Here is a 15375-nt window from a genome sequence, read left to right on the forward strand (position 1 = left end):
GCAGTACTGTAGGTATGCTTATTGTTTATATTACTGACTGTGTTTAATTTGTTTGCATTTATTTTTTGTAGTAATGTAGTTGTACTTATTTTGTTGCAGTACACTAGGTGTACTTCATTTGTTATACTGCCACGGGAGTACTTAGTTTCTGTTACTACTGTCAGTATATTTATTTTGCACTAGCACTGAAAGTGCACTTATTTTGTTAAAGTATTTTTATAGTACTGTAAATGTAATTACTTTTTTAGTATCGTAGGTGTAATTAATTTGTTATTGTACCATAGGTATAATTAATTTGTTACAATAATGAAGGTGTGCTCTGTTTGTTACAATATAATGCATACTTCATTTGTTATACTACTATAGCGTCATTTAATTTGCTGTAGCATTGCTGGTCTACTTCTTTAGTTGAAGTACTCTAGGCGTATTTTATTTTTATAGTACTGTAGGCATCCTTACTTTGTTACAGTATTCCCAGTCTTTGTTTAATTATATAAATTAGGAATTTCTTCTAACAAGGTGATGTCATGTTTCCAGTTCTTTCATGCAAGGCAGCTCCCTGCTGTCTCACACACAGCTGTCATAAATATAATCTCTTTTAGGTCCAGTTTCACATCCTATGATTGTTAGGTTTTTTACTGTCTAGTCTATAGCGTTTATGTACTTAGTCGCAATCCCCCATTTTTGCCACTGCTGTCCTACCACCTCTGTAAACAGCTATCATGTAAATGATTGCCACTTATTATTTTTCCCATTTTTTTACAACAGCAGATGGGGGAAACTGGACATAGCTCTAAGATGGAGCTAGACAGTGGGCTATATGTTGGCATCCCTTGTGTACAAAATTAAAGTAAAAAAAAAATGGAACTGCATATATTAGTATATGTGTTGGGAGGGGGCTGTGTGCATAGGCACTCTTCCTCTGTATAATCATGCTCTCCTATCTGATGTATTTTGATAGCCCTACATATTTAACTTCTCTAAATGAAAAAAAAAATGATGAAGCAGGTGGTCCTACGTTACAGCAGTTGTATTGTAACATACATAAAATTGTGAATAATATTCTGAAAGCTTTACAGAACTCAGAGGGGTGATACAGCTACACAAAGGTAAAATGTTCTTGAGTCCTGTTGCAGTGATAAAATATCCACTTTACTTACCTATCCAAACATGCAAAGCTCACTTTTGATATCACAGTATACCTATAAATAGGATATGCAAGGTTGCTGGCTTATACATCATTTTTATGTATTTTTTTTTTTTTTACTTTTAGACATTTATTTATTTTTTTAGAAAAAATATGTTAAAGTATGTTAAGATAATAAAGAAGACATTACTAACACACCGACACTTATTTATTCTTGGATGACACAATAACTTAATCTTTCAAACAGAAAACACAATTTAATTGAGCAGCTAGACCATTACAACACACAAGAAAAAGACACTAAAACAAATCATTGTTTATGCATTTTTTCTTAATGTCTTCAGTGAACAGGGACATTCTTTATGTTGTAGTAATATGAAAAAAAATTGCTTTGCATCTTTCTGGTGTGAGATTACTACAAGACACTTTGCAGTCTCCTGACTGTTGCAATCCCAAATCTGTCAAAGCAAAAGGAAACAAAGTAAACATTCAGTCGTAACAATGGGCACGCCTCCATTTTTACTGCACTAGAACTGTAGTCTTTATTCTTTGACGAACATGATTATTCTACAAAGTACATTCCAAAGTACACTGTATCTATGTCTAGCAGAGTTCAGTCACATTACCTTAGAACATTTTAGCAATTATCAAAATGCTAAACACTGTGAACGTTATTGTTTTGTCTTAATTAAATGAAATTGACAGTGTGTCTCCAATCACATCTCTGCCTTCTACAGTATTGAAAATAAAGAGTTGACAACACTCGTATGTAGCTATGGCATTTCCTCGGACCTCACTGTTCAAGGTGTGCTTCTGTTTAACAGTATTGTCAAGTACTTGAGTGTGACTTGACACTTTCACATACAGAAGTAAAGTAGTCTAGCTAGATATCCACAAAAATAAAAATGAAAAAATATGAGGAATCCCCAAATGGAATAACATTAAGAAAACTGCACTGGTCGGATGATAGTCACATGAGAGAGATTTGTGACGGGGTACAGATATGGGGTCAGTCATGGTTAGTGTCGTATAGAAGAGTAAAGATTATTGAGCAGGCATAAAACTCCATGAAAGCAAGCCTACACCTTATACGTAAAGTAACGTTGCATATGCATAGTGCCCAGTATATGTTCAGTCCATGCCTGGCAATGTAGTGGCTACAGTACATGCTCTGTCTTCATGTGTAGGTTTCTACAAAGTAAAATGCACAAGGAAAACCAAGAAGTGATGGGAGTTTCAATATTTCAGGTGGGTAGACTCCACATTTTTGTATTAGCTCACAATCATTGGTCCACATTTTTTTTGAAAAATCACAAGGTAACATTACTTTGTATTATGTGTATGTCCACCTTGGCTACTGGTCTAGCCAAAGAAAACTAATAATAATAAATGTATTGACTGGATTATGGAAAAATTAAGAGAATATTTTCATCCTAAATTACTGGTAAAGGAAGAAAGATTTTCGTCAATTCAGCCAGAGGACTACCGAAAAGCTAAGGAGATATTTTAATCCTAAATCACAGGTAACAGGAGAACGACTTCATCATCAGCGCTGCCAAATTCCTAAAGAGACAGTGATAAATTGTACTGCTGAATGGAAACAATGTGCTATGAACCCTGAATATGTTTTCAGTTTGTATGAAGTACTTAGAAATAGATTCATGAGTAGAGTTTGTTCTTAATAAAAATTGTAAATATAAAATATAAACAAGAAACGTATATACTATATATACATATATATATATATATATATATATATATATATATGTGTGTGTGTGTGTGGTGTGTGTGTGTGTGTATATATGTATATATAAAAGTATATGGGAACCTGTCAGATCAACAAAACCACACTTCCCCAATGACCAGATCACCGAGACCACATCGCCGACGGAGGAGACCGCCGACAATGGTGAGTAGTGCAGAACAGGATGTATTCCCATTTCCACAATGTGGTGTGATCTTGGAGTTGGTATATTTAAATAGGGGGGTGGGATGCAGGGGGGCTTACCCCCCGCTATGCACATGTTACTTTTTATTTTCTAGTTGTATTGCGGAAACGGGAATACATTCCATTCTGTAATACTTATACTTACCATTGTAGGGGAAGTGTGGTGTCGGAGATGTAGTCTTGGTGATTTGGTCACTGGGGAAGTGTGGTTTCCTGGATCTGATATGGATCCATACATATATATATATATATATATATATATATATATATATATATATATATATATATATATATATATATGGGTCAACTTCATTTCACCTAAAGTTCATTTGCCCGACAGTACTTTGAGGCAGCCCAATTGCCTAACAGTTCACTTGCCCGACAATTAGAAAAAGGCAAGTAAAAAGTATATATCCATTTCCCCACTGTAGTGCGACTCTGCAGTTAGAATATATAGTTGGGGGGGTGTGGAGGCACAGCACCCCACATTGGGGAGTGTGGGGACATAGTCCCCACCTACTTTGGTTTTAGTGAACAATAAAAAAACAAACTGGACAATATAAGACCAAAGTAGGTGGGGGGCTGTGCCCCCCACACCCCTCCCTAACTATATATTCTAACTCCAGGTTCGCACTACAGTGGGGAAATGGACATAAACCTTTTACTTGCCTTTTTCTAATTGTCGGGGAAATAAACTGTTGGGCAAGTGAACTGTCAGGCATTTGGGCTGCCTGAAATTTCTGTCAGTCACATGAACTGTTGGGCAAATGAAGGTGACCCATATATATATATGATTCCAGCAGATAGTTTTCAGGAAGGGAAAGGCTCCTTTTATTATTATTATAAAATGTAGCAGTATCAATTATAATTGAATGTATGTTTCAATAAAACATATTGTTTATATGCTTGAAAGTGTGTGAATGTGTCTGTGTGCTTGTGTGAGTATGTGCTTCCATACACACACACACACACACACACACACACACACACACACACACACACACACACACACACACACACATATATATACAGTGCACTTCATTGTTTCCTAGGAAATGCTTACAAAGCACTGCATTTATTCAGGACTAACTAACTGCAGAAAGTTCAACTAGGAACTGTGCATGTGAAGTGGAATGGGTCACATGAGGTTAAATCAGTACAAGTAGTTCTTTATATGCATGAGGAATTTTGCAGTATAAGCTCATTAGCATTCTAGACATGTAGCTGGTTTTCTACGTTACAAATTCTTTTGTTTAAGTGATGCTGCTGTCTCTTTATTTGCAACTTGCCTTTGCTATTTGGACAGTAACAGTACTTAAAGTTAAGAATTAGTAACTCAGAAAAGCAGCAACACCGACTGCTATCAGTTCAGTAACCAGCAGCCACAGTGATACTTAATTTCAGCACAGTGTGCTGCACTGAGTAAATGGTACAAACTCATAACTGAATGATCTGTGCAGAAGTGCTGTTGTGATTGATTTAGCATATAAAAGGTTAGCTTCTGGTGGAGTATATATTCCATGTTTTTTTGACACAATACTTACAAAAAGTATAGATATATAATTATTAAATTTAGGTGAGGAGCTCCCTTCAAGTGCTATTATCATAATGCAATATAAGTAACTCAACATGTAGCACACTTACAGTTACACCTGGAAGATCAGAAGGCAGTAGGTTCTATTCCCACCCAAGGGGCTTAGATTAGTTTTCCAGTACTGAAACAGCTGTGTAACATAACAGGATTTCTGTACTCCTGAGCTGGCTGTCCTTTGGATGAAATGTTAAACCAAAGTCCCACCTGCTGCATTGTTGGTAATTCAGGTAAACATAAAACAGCTCACTGCTTTTAATGAAAGAGTGGGGACTTCAATTATTTACATCATATAAATCACTATTTACATATAAGATATTTAAAAAGCCCCAAAATGTATTTAGCATCACATATTTTACATGTTCATCCCCCATTTCTTATTCCACAAACATAATTTGAGTTTTTTTTACGAGATCACTGTCCCATGTTTTATTAAATAATAATGTTTCATTTCTACTATTCCATATTCACCATGCAGCAGTAATTAAAATCCTATTCATTTTTGTTTTAATTTACTGTGTATTTTTTCTGATTTTATTTACAATATCATCATTGACCCATGTCTTATTAAATAATTTATTAAATAGGACATCTTGGAAAGACAGATGTGTTTCTCAGAGAATTCCCATTCTCTGGAACAGGCTCTCCATCCACATGAAGCAGAGCTCCTCTCTATCCCTTTTTACACGTAACTTGGACCAATGGATGTATAATCAGAAATTCTCCCCAAGCCTGGCTCTTATGTGTCTGATGGACAGAAGCAGTCAGTAAATCACCACCTATATAAAAACAAATTTGTAGGTTACATTTGGGTGACATGGTTAAGCTTAAAACGGCCCTGGTGGTCGTTAGCCTAGTATATACCAATGAATCTATGAACTTATATTTCCCATCTAGTATTCCATATTCAGCATATAGCAGAAATTAAAATGTTATCCATTTTTGTCTTATCTTTCTTTGTATTCCTTTCATTCACACTGTATATTACTTGTTTATGCTTCATTAACCCCTTAATGAACAACATTTTCAACATTAATCTCCATAAAACAAATCTGGTTTACAATACCAAGTCTGAGCATTAGTACATCAACAACACAGACTCTCAAGATGGAAACATCAAAATCCACCCATATGGAAACCCACAATATCGAATCCCTGACTTGCCCCTTTGGAGGACAAATATTAGTGTTAATTTCTGTGTTTGGTCTAGTAGAATGTTTCATGCTTTGGTACAATTTCAGGGTTGTACCTGATCGGTGTTATAGATTTTGATGTTTCAACCTAGATTCTGCATTGTCGACCTACTAATGCTCAGACTTGTTATAGTAAAACAAAAAATCTCCTATTTCCTTTACTTCTCTAAATATTTTCTGCCATTTTAAAAGTCTTCATTATCCCATCATTTACCTGCTCCTAAGGTTTTATACAACAGTGTTTTTCTATAACTTGTTTACACCATATCTTCCTACCCATAGGCACATCTTTCAGTACAATATTGTACAATTTCATTTTATTACATTAAATTGACTCAGTCTTTTCCCACTCTTTCCTTACTTTAGTTCAGTTACAGCACATAATTCTTAATATTTCTACCACATTATCTTCATTACAATGACTTCTTTTTTGTAAGGAAGTTAGATACTTGTATTTATTAACAACAAATCACCATGCTCTTTACTGCAATATACAACTCTGTTAAGCTTACCTAATATGTACAACTGTATTAAATATACTATTTTTTTCAAAAGAAAGTTGAAATATACTATAAATATTAGCGATTCTAATGGTTTCCATCATCTTTTTCCATATTTTAAATTTAACTCCTTCTTTACCAAATTGTGTAACCATGAGATTGACCTAATTTTCTGAAATATAAATAAAAACATCTCTGCCAGATAAAATGTTTCAAAATTCAATACTCAAAATTGATACTTTTATAAATGTATCAAGGTCCTTATATCCTTTGCCACAGAATCCAAGTGGTAACACTATATTATACCATAACCCCACATTAATATTCCAAAACGTGCATGCTGACTGGTCAGCGTGCACGTTGTAAATCAACTTATACTAATGGAAAAAGGTCCGGTCGCCCGGACTTTTTCCATTAGTATAAATCTTTCTTAAAACATTGCCTCGCTATGTTAAAGGAGTTTAACATAACGAGACAGGTTTAAAAAAAACAACAGAGATCTCCGTTGCTTTTTTTAAAGCTGTCTCGCTATGTTAAACTCCTTTAACATGGCGAGACAGTGTGTAAAAAGCAACAGAGATCTTGCTTTCTCCGTTGCTTTTTTCAAAACTGTCTCGCTATGTTAAATGGGTTTAACATAGCGAGACAGCTTTAAAATAAGCAACGGAGATTCTTTGTTGCTTTATTTAAAGCTGTCTCGCTATGTTAAACCCATTTAACATGGCAAAACAGTAAAAAGCAATGGAGATCTTGCTTTTTCCGTTGCTTTTGCCCACAGCTCTGATGTACTACATAGGCATACGCATGCGCAGTACATCAGAACTGCCGCAGAATACCAGACAGCTGCGGAAGGGCAGCAAGGAGGCTTTATACAATGCCATTATTTAAGAAAAGTAATTATTTTTTTTCTTAAATAATGTCATTGTATAATAGTAATAACCCACTTCTGGGTGTGGGTAATGCTGGATTTACCCACGGTTGGCTTTATTTGGCCACTCGGGCTTCGCCCTCATGACCAAACCACGCCAACCGTGGGTAAATCCAGCATTACCCACACCCAGGCGTGGGTTATTGCTATAGTATCCCATACCTGCCACCAGTCTGCCCATTTTTGAGCTGATTCTAATAGCAGCCATCTATTTTGTAAGGTAGCATAGGCCTATGAATATTGTCTGCACCTTGTTGCTCCACAAAACATTTGCACAGGACATTGGTTTTACAGTAATTAAAGCATTATCAGTTACCTTTAAGTTAAAAGTTCCTTTACCAGATGTATCTTTTTGCTTACTTTCCTCGTTTTGGTTTCCTGTATTATTGACAAACTACTCTATGTCATGAAAATTATCTTGCAATGCTGTGTTGGCTATTCTGACCTCTGGCAACAAAAAGGCATTGTACAATTCCATGTGACCATGACAACAAAGAATCATCCTCTAGTTTTGTCTCTACTATCATTTTATTTAGAGCTGTATCATCGAGTCTACTTTGTTGTAAAACCACAACTATAAGCTACTATGAATCTGTTATCAAAACATTTATATCAATTGACTTTTTTTGCATATGAATGAGCCTTGCAAGGGTGATGCCACATTATGAACATAAAATTATTGATTTTAGCAATTGTCCTAGCGTCTGGTGTCACTCCGGGGGGATCCAGTATCTAACAGCATGGGAGGACATGTTCAGCTCAGCACAAACAGGGTCTTGTACCATATTCTTGCAACCTAAAGGTCCCCTCCATGTCCCAGAAAACCCATACTTCCTATCTCAATGTACTAGAGTCCCTCACCATACAACCCAGTACCAGCTTCATGGGAGATCTCAACTATCCCTCTATAGATTGGGAACTGTACACCACTTTTAATGCCCAAGCCCAGCGATCCCTAAACTTCATTAATTCCAACATCCTAGAACAGTTGGTCAATTCTCCTACCAGGGGTACAAACATCCTTGACATTGTACTCATGAACATGGGGAAGCAATCAATGTTCCTTACCCATTCTAATATCCTCACTAGTGAGATCTGTTCATAAGGCAGTAAGGCAATATTGCTTAAAATAAAAATTAAATCCAGGGACTCAGCAAAACCAAAACATTTTAGGATCTATTCCAGGGATAACTTTCTCTACTAAATAAAACCTTGGCTAAATTTCAAGTTCCCCAAACCCAGTAAACACAATAGCATATAGTCAGCTATTTACACAATTCCTGTACAGCCATATTGATAGCTGTATAGAGTCCACTCTCCTCCCAGGGGTACAAATATCACTGACCTTGTACTCACAAACACGGGGGAGCAATGTTCCTCACCCACTGTAATATCCTCACTCGTAAGATATGTCCATAAGGCAGTAAGGCAGTATTGCTTGAAATAAAAATTAAATCCAGGGACTCAGTGAAGCCAAAAACATTTAGGATCTATTCCAAGGCTAACCTTTCTCTACTAAGTAAAACCTTGTCTGAATTCAACTACCTCCAAGCCCAGTAAACTCCATAGCATATGGTAAGCTACTTCTAAAATTCCTGTACAGCCATATTGATAGCTGTATAGAGTGAGCTGTGTAAACTTGTATTAAGAATAAGATAAACCCAAAAGACAAGCCACCCAGGTGGAATCACAATATCAATTGGTTATACAACAAAAGAAAATAATCTTGGCCAAGCAAAGGAGGAACAAAGCCCAGCATACTAAAAGCTCCCTCACCAATTCAAACAGACAGCTAAGAGAGTTAATTCATACTTCTAAGGCTAAATTTGAAGAAAAAATAGCTTTTCAGGCAAAGGGCAGCTACAAAGCTTTCTACAGCTATGCCCTTAATCTCAAGGGCAATACACAACAATGCACAGAACGTATTGTAAATGGTATCACTCACAGTGAACCAGAGGCCATTGCAATCTTTTGGCTGACAGGTTATGCTCAAATCTCCATCACCCCACACTTCCCCCAGTAGTCGAAAGGAAACACTGCATGTCACAATCTACCTAACCATTACTATGAACAGGTCATCAATGCTCTTGTTAAGGCCAAGAGCAGCAAATTGATGGACCCTGATAACATCCTAGGATGCTTTAAAATAGCATGAAACATGACCTCTGTGGTCCACTTGAATCACTTTTCAACTGGAGCCTAAAGTCAGGTTTTGTAAACAAGGAATGGAAGATGCATTCAGTCACTCCCCTGCACGAAGGGGGTCTAAACTCTGATCTGGGTAATTACAAGCCCATAAGTCTGAACAGCTTCATATATAAAGCCATGGAAAGAATCATCATGGACATGATAAATCAGGACATAGGCAACTTGCAAATGATGGACCTACTGCAGTTTGGCTTTGTTTAAGGAAGGTCACATCTATTAAATCTGGTGGACTTCTTTGAGACGGTCTCCAAAGCAATGGATGAGGGCAAGACTGTACATACAGCTAACCTTGAGATGACCAAGGCTTTTAATACAATATCTCACTCAGGCATTATACAGAAGCTCACTAAATTAGGTGTAAACCCTTTTATCAACCACTGGATAGCCAAATGTCTCATTGGTAGGAAGTCAAAATAGGTGAGGCCTCCTTCACTAAGATGCCAGTCACTAATGGAGTCTCCCAGGGCTTGGTACTTGGCCTTCTCCTTTTTGGCATACGTATCTCTGACATAGAAGCAAACCCTGAATGTTTATGGCTGGCTATGTTTTCATATGTTTGCAAGCTGGGGATTATCACTGATTCCCCAGCAGACACTAGCGTTTTTCAAGAAGGCCTCTCTCTGACTAACAAATGGTGCCAAAGCATGACCTTAACCTCAGTGTTAGGAAGTACATAAATATACCTTTAGGAAGTCAATCATCCTAGCTAATTACCATGTTGATAATAAGCCCTTAAGAACTTGACCCAGTGGTCAGGGATCTGGTCAGGGAGATTTGCCTTACCTTCGACTATCATGTAGCCACATTGGTGAGGAAATCCTTTTATGCTGTGCAACTTAAAAGCAAGGGCATGGCATTTTGGTCCAAAGAGGTCATTATTCTCTGTACTCTGCCTTCCCTTATCAGACCAATCATAGTACAATGCTCCCTTTGGTGTGCACCTGACCAGGCTTATGCAGCAACTAGAGTGACCTCAGAGGTTCCTTACAAAAAGGTGGTTCCTTACAAAAAGAATACAAGGTGTAACTAACCTGCCTTATGTAGAGTGCCTCAAAGCCCTTTTCCTCTAATCAGGCCCCTATAAATTGCTGAGGGGTGATCTATGCCTGGCTTACAAGGCATCTGCAAACCCAGAATGTATGAATCTCCTGCATATTCATAAGTCAAACAGTACCAGAAATGCAAGGTCTAGGGACCTAAATTTTGTCTGTGACATAAACAGAATGTACTGGAGAGACAGATATATGTATCAATAGATACTGCCCCTTCTATGGAACAGGCTTCCCAATCATGTGAAGCTGAGTTTGTCTATTATCCAATTTAAGAGGAACTTAGACCAGTAGGTGGGGAATAGGAAATTTACACTGGGCTTGGTACTCATGTCCATTATGGATAGTGGTAGTTTATAAATGCCTGGTCCTCAGTGTCCTGTTTGGATACAGAACACCATTATTCTTTTGGGAAAACTTGGCTAGGCTTAGAAAGGTGCCCTGGGATTATTAGCCCAGTAACATTCTATAAATATATGAATCTATGACATGGTCAACAAATCATGTTGCTTTAAGAAGGATGGACTGAATATGTCCTCCCTAGGCTTTTAGATATTGGATAAAACTTTATTCTCCAGTTAGAGCCTTTTTAGACAATGCAAAAAAGACAAAACTACCAATATAGTGAAAGTCTCCAAGCAGCCTTAAGGTGTTACTTCTCAATGACATAAGCCTGAACAAACCCATCCCCGAGCCCTCATCACTCTGGAAAATGTAGACATCTGTGCTGTGACTGAGACTTGGTTTAAAGCTGTAGAAAGTACTCCTGCAGTACAAGGCTAAATAGCCTTCCACACATTTAGATAAACAACAGGACAGACTGGGACCAAAGGTGGAAGTGTCGCAATCTACATAGGCAACAAACATACCTCCAGGTTGATTAAACAGAATGATACCATGGAGCTCATCCATGCACACGTCACCATAGATAAGGTCCCTCACCATATCATGGCTACCTGCAGGTCACCATCTATGTCCCTAGAGTCTCATGACTAAGCCTACTAGAGGCACTCAGCATCCAACCAATCATCTTATTCATGGGTGACTTTTACTCTCCCTTTATATACTGGGACGCGTACACTACCTCAATGCATAGGCACAATACTTCCTGGACTTTATTAACACTAACACTCTGGAACACATAGTGCACCACCCAGAGGATCAAACATACTGGATCTGGTACTCACCAACATGAGAGAGCACTGCACTCCCCCCAAGTCATGTCTTCATTAGTGAGGTCAGATCACAAAGCTGTCTCCTTTCAAGAAAAAATCAACACAGAAAACACAGCTAAACCAGTACCATTTAGGAACTATTCTAAAGCAAACTACATTCTATTAAGTGATAGTCTGTCAAAATTCAAGTCCACCCCCCTGACTCTGAGAACAAAGCTAATATGCAGACTTATTCACTTAATCCTATACAAATATATGAATGACTGCATAGAGACTACTGTCCCTACCAAAAGTAAATCCAAAACAAACACTAAAAGCAATCCCCACTGGTGGAATTATTGTGAGAATAAAACACATGGCCAAAATTAGGAACAGCAACTCCGTTAAAGACAAGCATTTTCTTATACAACTAAACAAGAAACTAATAGGTCTGACTAAGTCCAACAAGGCCAACTATAAGGTCAGGATGGCCTTGCAGGCTAAGGGCAATCACAAGGCCTTCTTTAGCTATTTCTGGAACCTTAAAGGTAACATACAGTAGTGTGCTGAACTGGTGGTGAGCAGTACAACATTTACCAATCAGGGTGACATATCAAATCTACTGGCTGATAAATTTAGCTCAGACTTCACCCTCACCTCCACTCCCCCCAGTTCCACTGGTGAAATAGCCTCCAACATACTACCCTGACTATTACCAAGGATAAAGTGCTGGCAACACTCACTAAAGTCAAGAAGACCACCTCCTTGGGTCACAAACCATTCCCAGTTGCCTCCTGAACAGTCTAAAACATGATCTATCAGGACCACTTGAGGAACTCTTCAGCTACAGTCTTGAAACAGGCTACATTCCAAGTGAATGGAGGACTGTAAAAGTCATTCCCCTCCACAAGTGTGGACTATTAACTGACCCAGGGAAGTAAAGACCCATCAGCCTAACAAGCCTAATATGCAAACCCATGGAACAAATTATCACAGAAATGCTAAACAAGGACATTGGCAACATATCGACACTGGACCCGTCCTAATATGGCTTTGTTAAAAGAAGGTCATGCCGTTTTAACCTGGTAGACTTCTTTGAGAGGTTCACAAAGGCAATGAATGAGGAGGCTCCAATATCCTAGACCTGGTCATTACCAACATTGGAGATAGATGCTCCACACCAGTGGTCACCCCCTCATTGGTCAGGTCTGACCATAAGCTAATCACCCTTGACATCCACATCCCACCCCCACCCCACAGTAAGGAAACCTCCGTAAAAAACTTCTCCAAAGCCAACTTCATGCTACTCAAGTCAGAAGTGACAAACTTCATGACACTCATGCAGACGGGAACTGAAGGTTCGACTGCTGAATCCTAAACTAAGGCACTGTACGAGCACATCCACTCATGTATGAATCGTACCATCCCAAATAGAACCAAGATGCTCTCCTCCAAAAAATGAAGCCAATCTTGTGGTCCCCTGCCAAAAACAAACTATACAACAGAAGGAAGAAACTGTTGCAGAAAAGAGGAAAATCCCAGGATGCAAAAAACTCCCTTACCAGCCTCAGTAAGAAGATGAGATCCCTCATAAAATCCTCCAAAGCTAGTTACGAAAATAAAATTGCCAAAGATTCCAAAGACAACCACAAGGCATTCTATAACTATGTCAAGAATCTAAATGACAATGTTCAGATCTGCTCTGAGCTACAACAGAATGGCATTAAATATACGGATCCCAAGGATATTTCCAATATTCTGGCAGATCAATTTAGTGCCAACTTCACCCCCCCCCCTCTCACCCCCTAAAGGGCCCATCTCAATACCAAAAGATTACCAAATTCCAGTAATCATGGCCACACAGGTAGAAACCGCACTCTCCAAAGCTAAGAATACAGCATCCATGGGACCAGATGATATCCCAGGCTGTGTACTACATGGACTACAAAATGAACTGGCACCTCACCTAAGTGTCATGTTTAATCATAGCCTCACCTCAGGCTTCATGTCCAATGAGTGGTGCACAGCTACAGTTATCCCACTCCACAAGGGGGGATCCATCTTGGATCCAGGGAACTACTGTCCCATCAGTCTGATGAGCCTGATCTGAAAGGGCATGGAACGCATTATCATGGAACTTATAAACAAAGACATTGGCAACCATCAAACACTGGACCCCACCCAGTTTGGGATTGTGAAGGGCCGATCTTGTCTCCTGAACCTGATTGACTTCTTCGAATCAATCTCCAGAGCTGTGGACGAGAGTAAGGCAGTCCACACAGCCTATCTGGACCTCGCCAAGGCCTTCAACGCCATCCTCCACTCTGGAATCATAGATAAACTAACTAAGCTGGGCATAAATCCCTATGTCACTCGATGGGTTGCCAACTAGCTTACCGATGGAACCCAGACTGTAAAAGTAGCCAACTCCAAATCCAGCACCAGATAAGTGACAAGTGGAGTACCTCAGGGTTCAGTCCTGGGACAGCTCTTTTTCAGCATCTACTTCTCTGAAGTACAGGCCAACACTAAGGGACTCTGGCTAACAATGTTTGCAGATGACTGCAAACTGGGAGCCATTACTGAATCCCTAAATGATGTGGATATTCTACAAAAGGGTCTCACAGAAACAGATGCTTGGTACCAGAGCCATGAGCACGAACTTAATGCCAAGAATAATGTATAGTTATCCCCTTTGGGAAAAACCATGTACCCATGAATTACCACATAGGTGGCAGTACACTAAACACTGAAAGTGTGATGAGAGACTTACGGGCACAGGTGGCCAGTGGTCTCATCTTCAATAACCACATTGCCACAACAGTAAGGAAATCCATCTACGTGGCATACCTCATCACTAAGGGCTTTTCATCCAGAAAAAAGGAGGTCATTGTCCCACTATACTCATCCCTCATTAGACCCATTATAGAGTATAACGTCCCGTTTGGTATGTACCTCACAAGACATCTGCAACAGCTGGAAAGGCTGCAGAAATACCTCATTAAAAGAATCACAGGCCTAAAGCAGATGCCCTATGCTGACTGTCTAAAAAAACTCCAGCTATACTCTGTGGCATATTGTCTACTCAGAGGCGATCTCTGCTTAACATACAAGGCCATGTCAAACCCTGAGCTGTTGGACATGCTCCACTCAAAGAAATCCCAATCCCTCAAAAGTCAAACATTCCAGGGATCTAAATCTTGTCATCACAATGAACAAAACATGCTGGAGGGATAGGTTCCTGACCGAGAGACTCCCCATATTCAGGAATAGACTGCCCATACATGTCAAGCAGAGCGCATCCTTGGCCCTCTTCAAAAGGAACGTTGACGATTGGATGGGAGATAGGAAATTCACCCCGGGGATCAAATATTGTGGGGAAAAATATCTAGGGAATTGTTATGGCTAGGCTTGTATAGGCCCTAGGGCCAATAGCCTAGTACCAACCTATGGACCTATAAAAAACATTGCATACTGTGTATTTTGATCTAGTCATGGCCTTTGGGATGTCCCACACTCAGGCATTTTTGACAATCTGTCTAAGCTAGCCTTAAAACCCTACACAATTTGCTTGATTTCTGGCTGGTTCACAGGCAGGACCAAAGAACTCAAGATTGGTTAGTCCACCTCCACCAAGAGACCAGTCACCAGTGGAAT

At 38.9% G+C, this 15375-nt stretch overlaps 1 protein-coding gene across 1 annotated transcript in view; it reads right to left on the reverse strand.

Moving 5' to 3' along the window:
- Positions 1–1337: 1337 nt before the first annotated feature.
- Positions 1338–15375, reverse strand: part of IMPG1 (interphotoreceptor matrix proteoglycan 1) — a 1456118-nt gene continuing 1442080 nt past the window's right edge. The window contains exon 17 of the mRNA XM_044086796.1: positions 1338–1605. The gene's annotated coding sequence lies outside the window, so the exon portion shown is untranslated. The remainder of the gene's footprint in view (positions 1606–15375) is intronic.

Source organism: Protopterus annectens, chromosome 1.part1 (genome assembly GCF_019279795.1).
Source record: "Protopterus annectens isolate FY-2018-M chromosome 1.part1, PAN1.0, whole genome shotgun sequence".
NCBI classification, from domain to species: Eukaryota; Metazoa; Chordata; order Ceratodontiformes; family Protopteridae; genus Protopterus; species Protopterus annectens.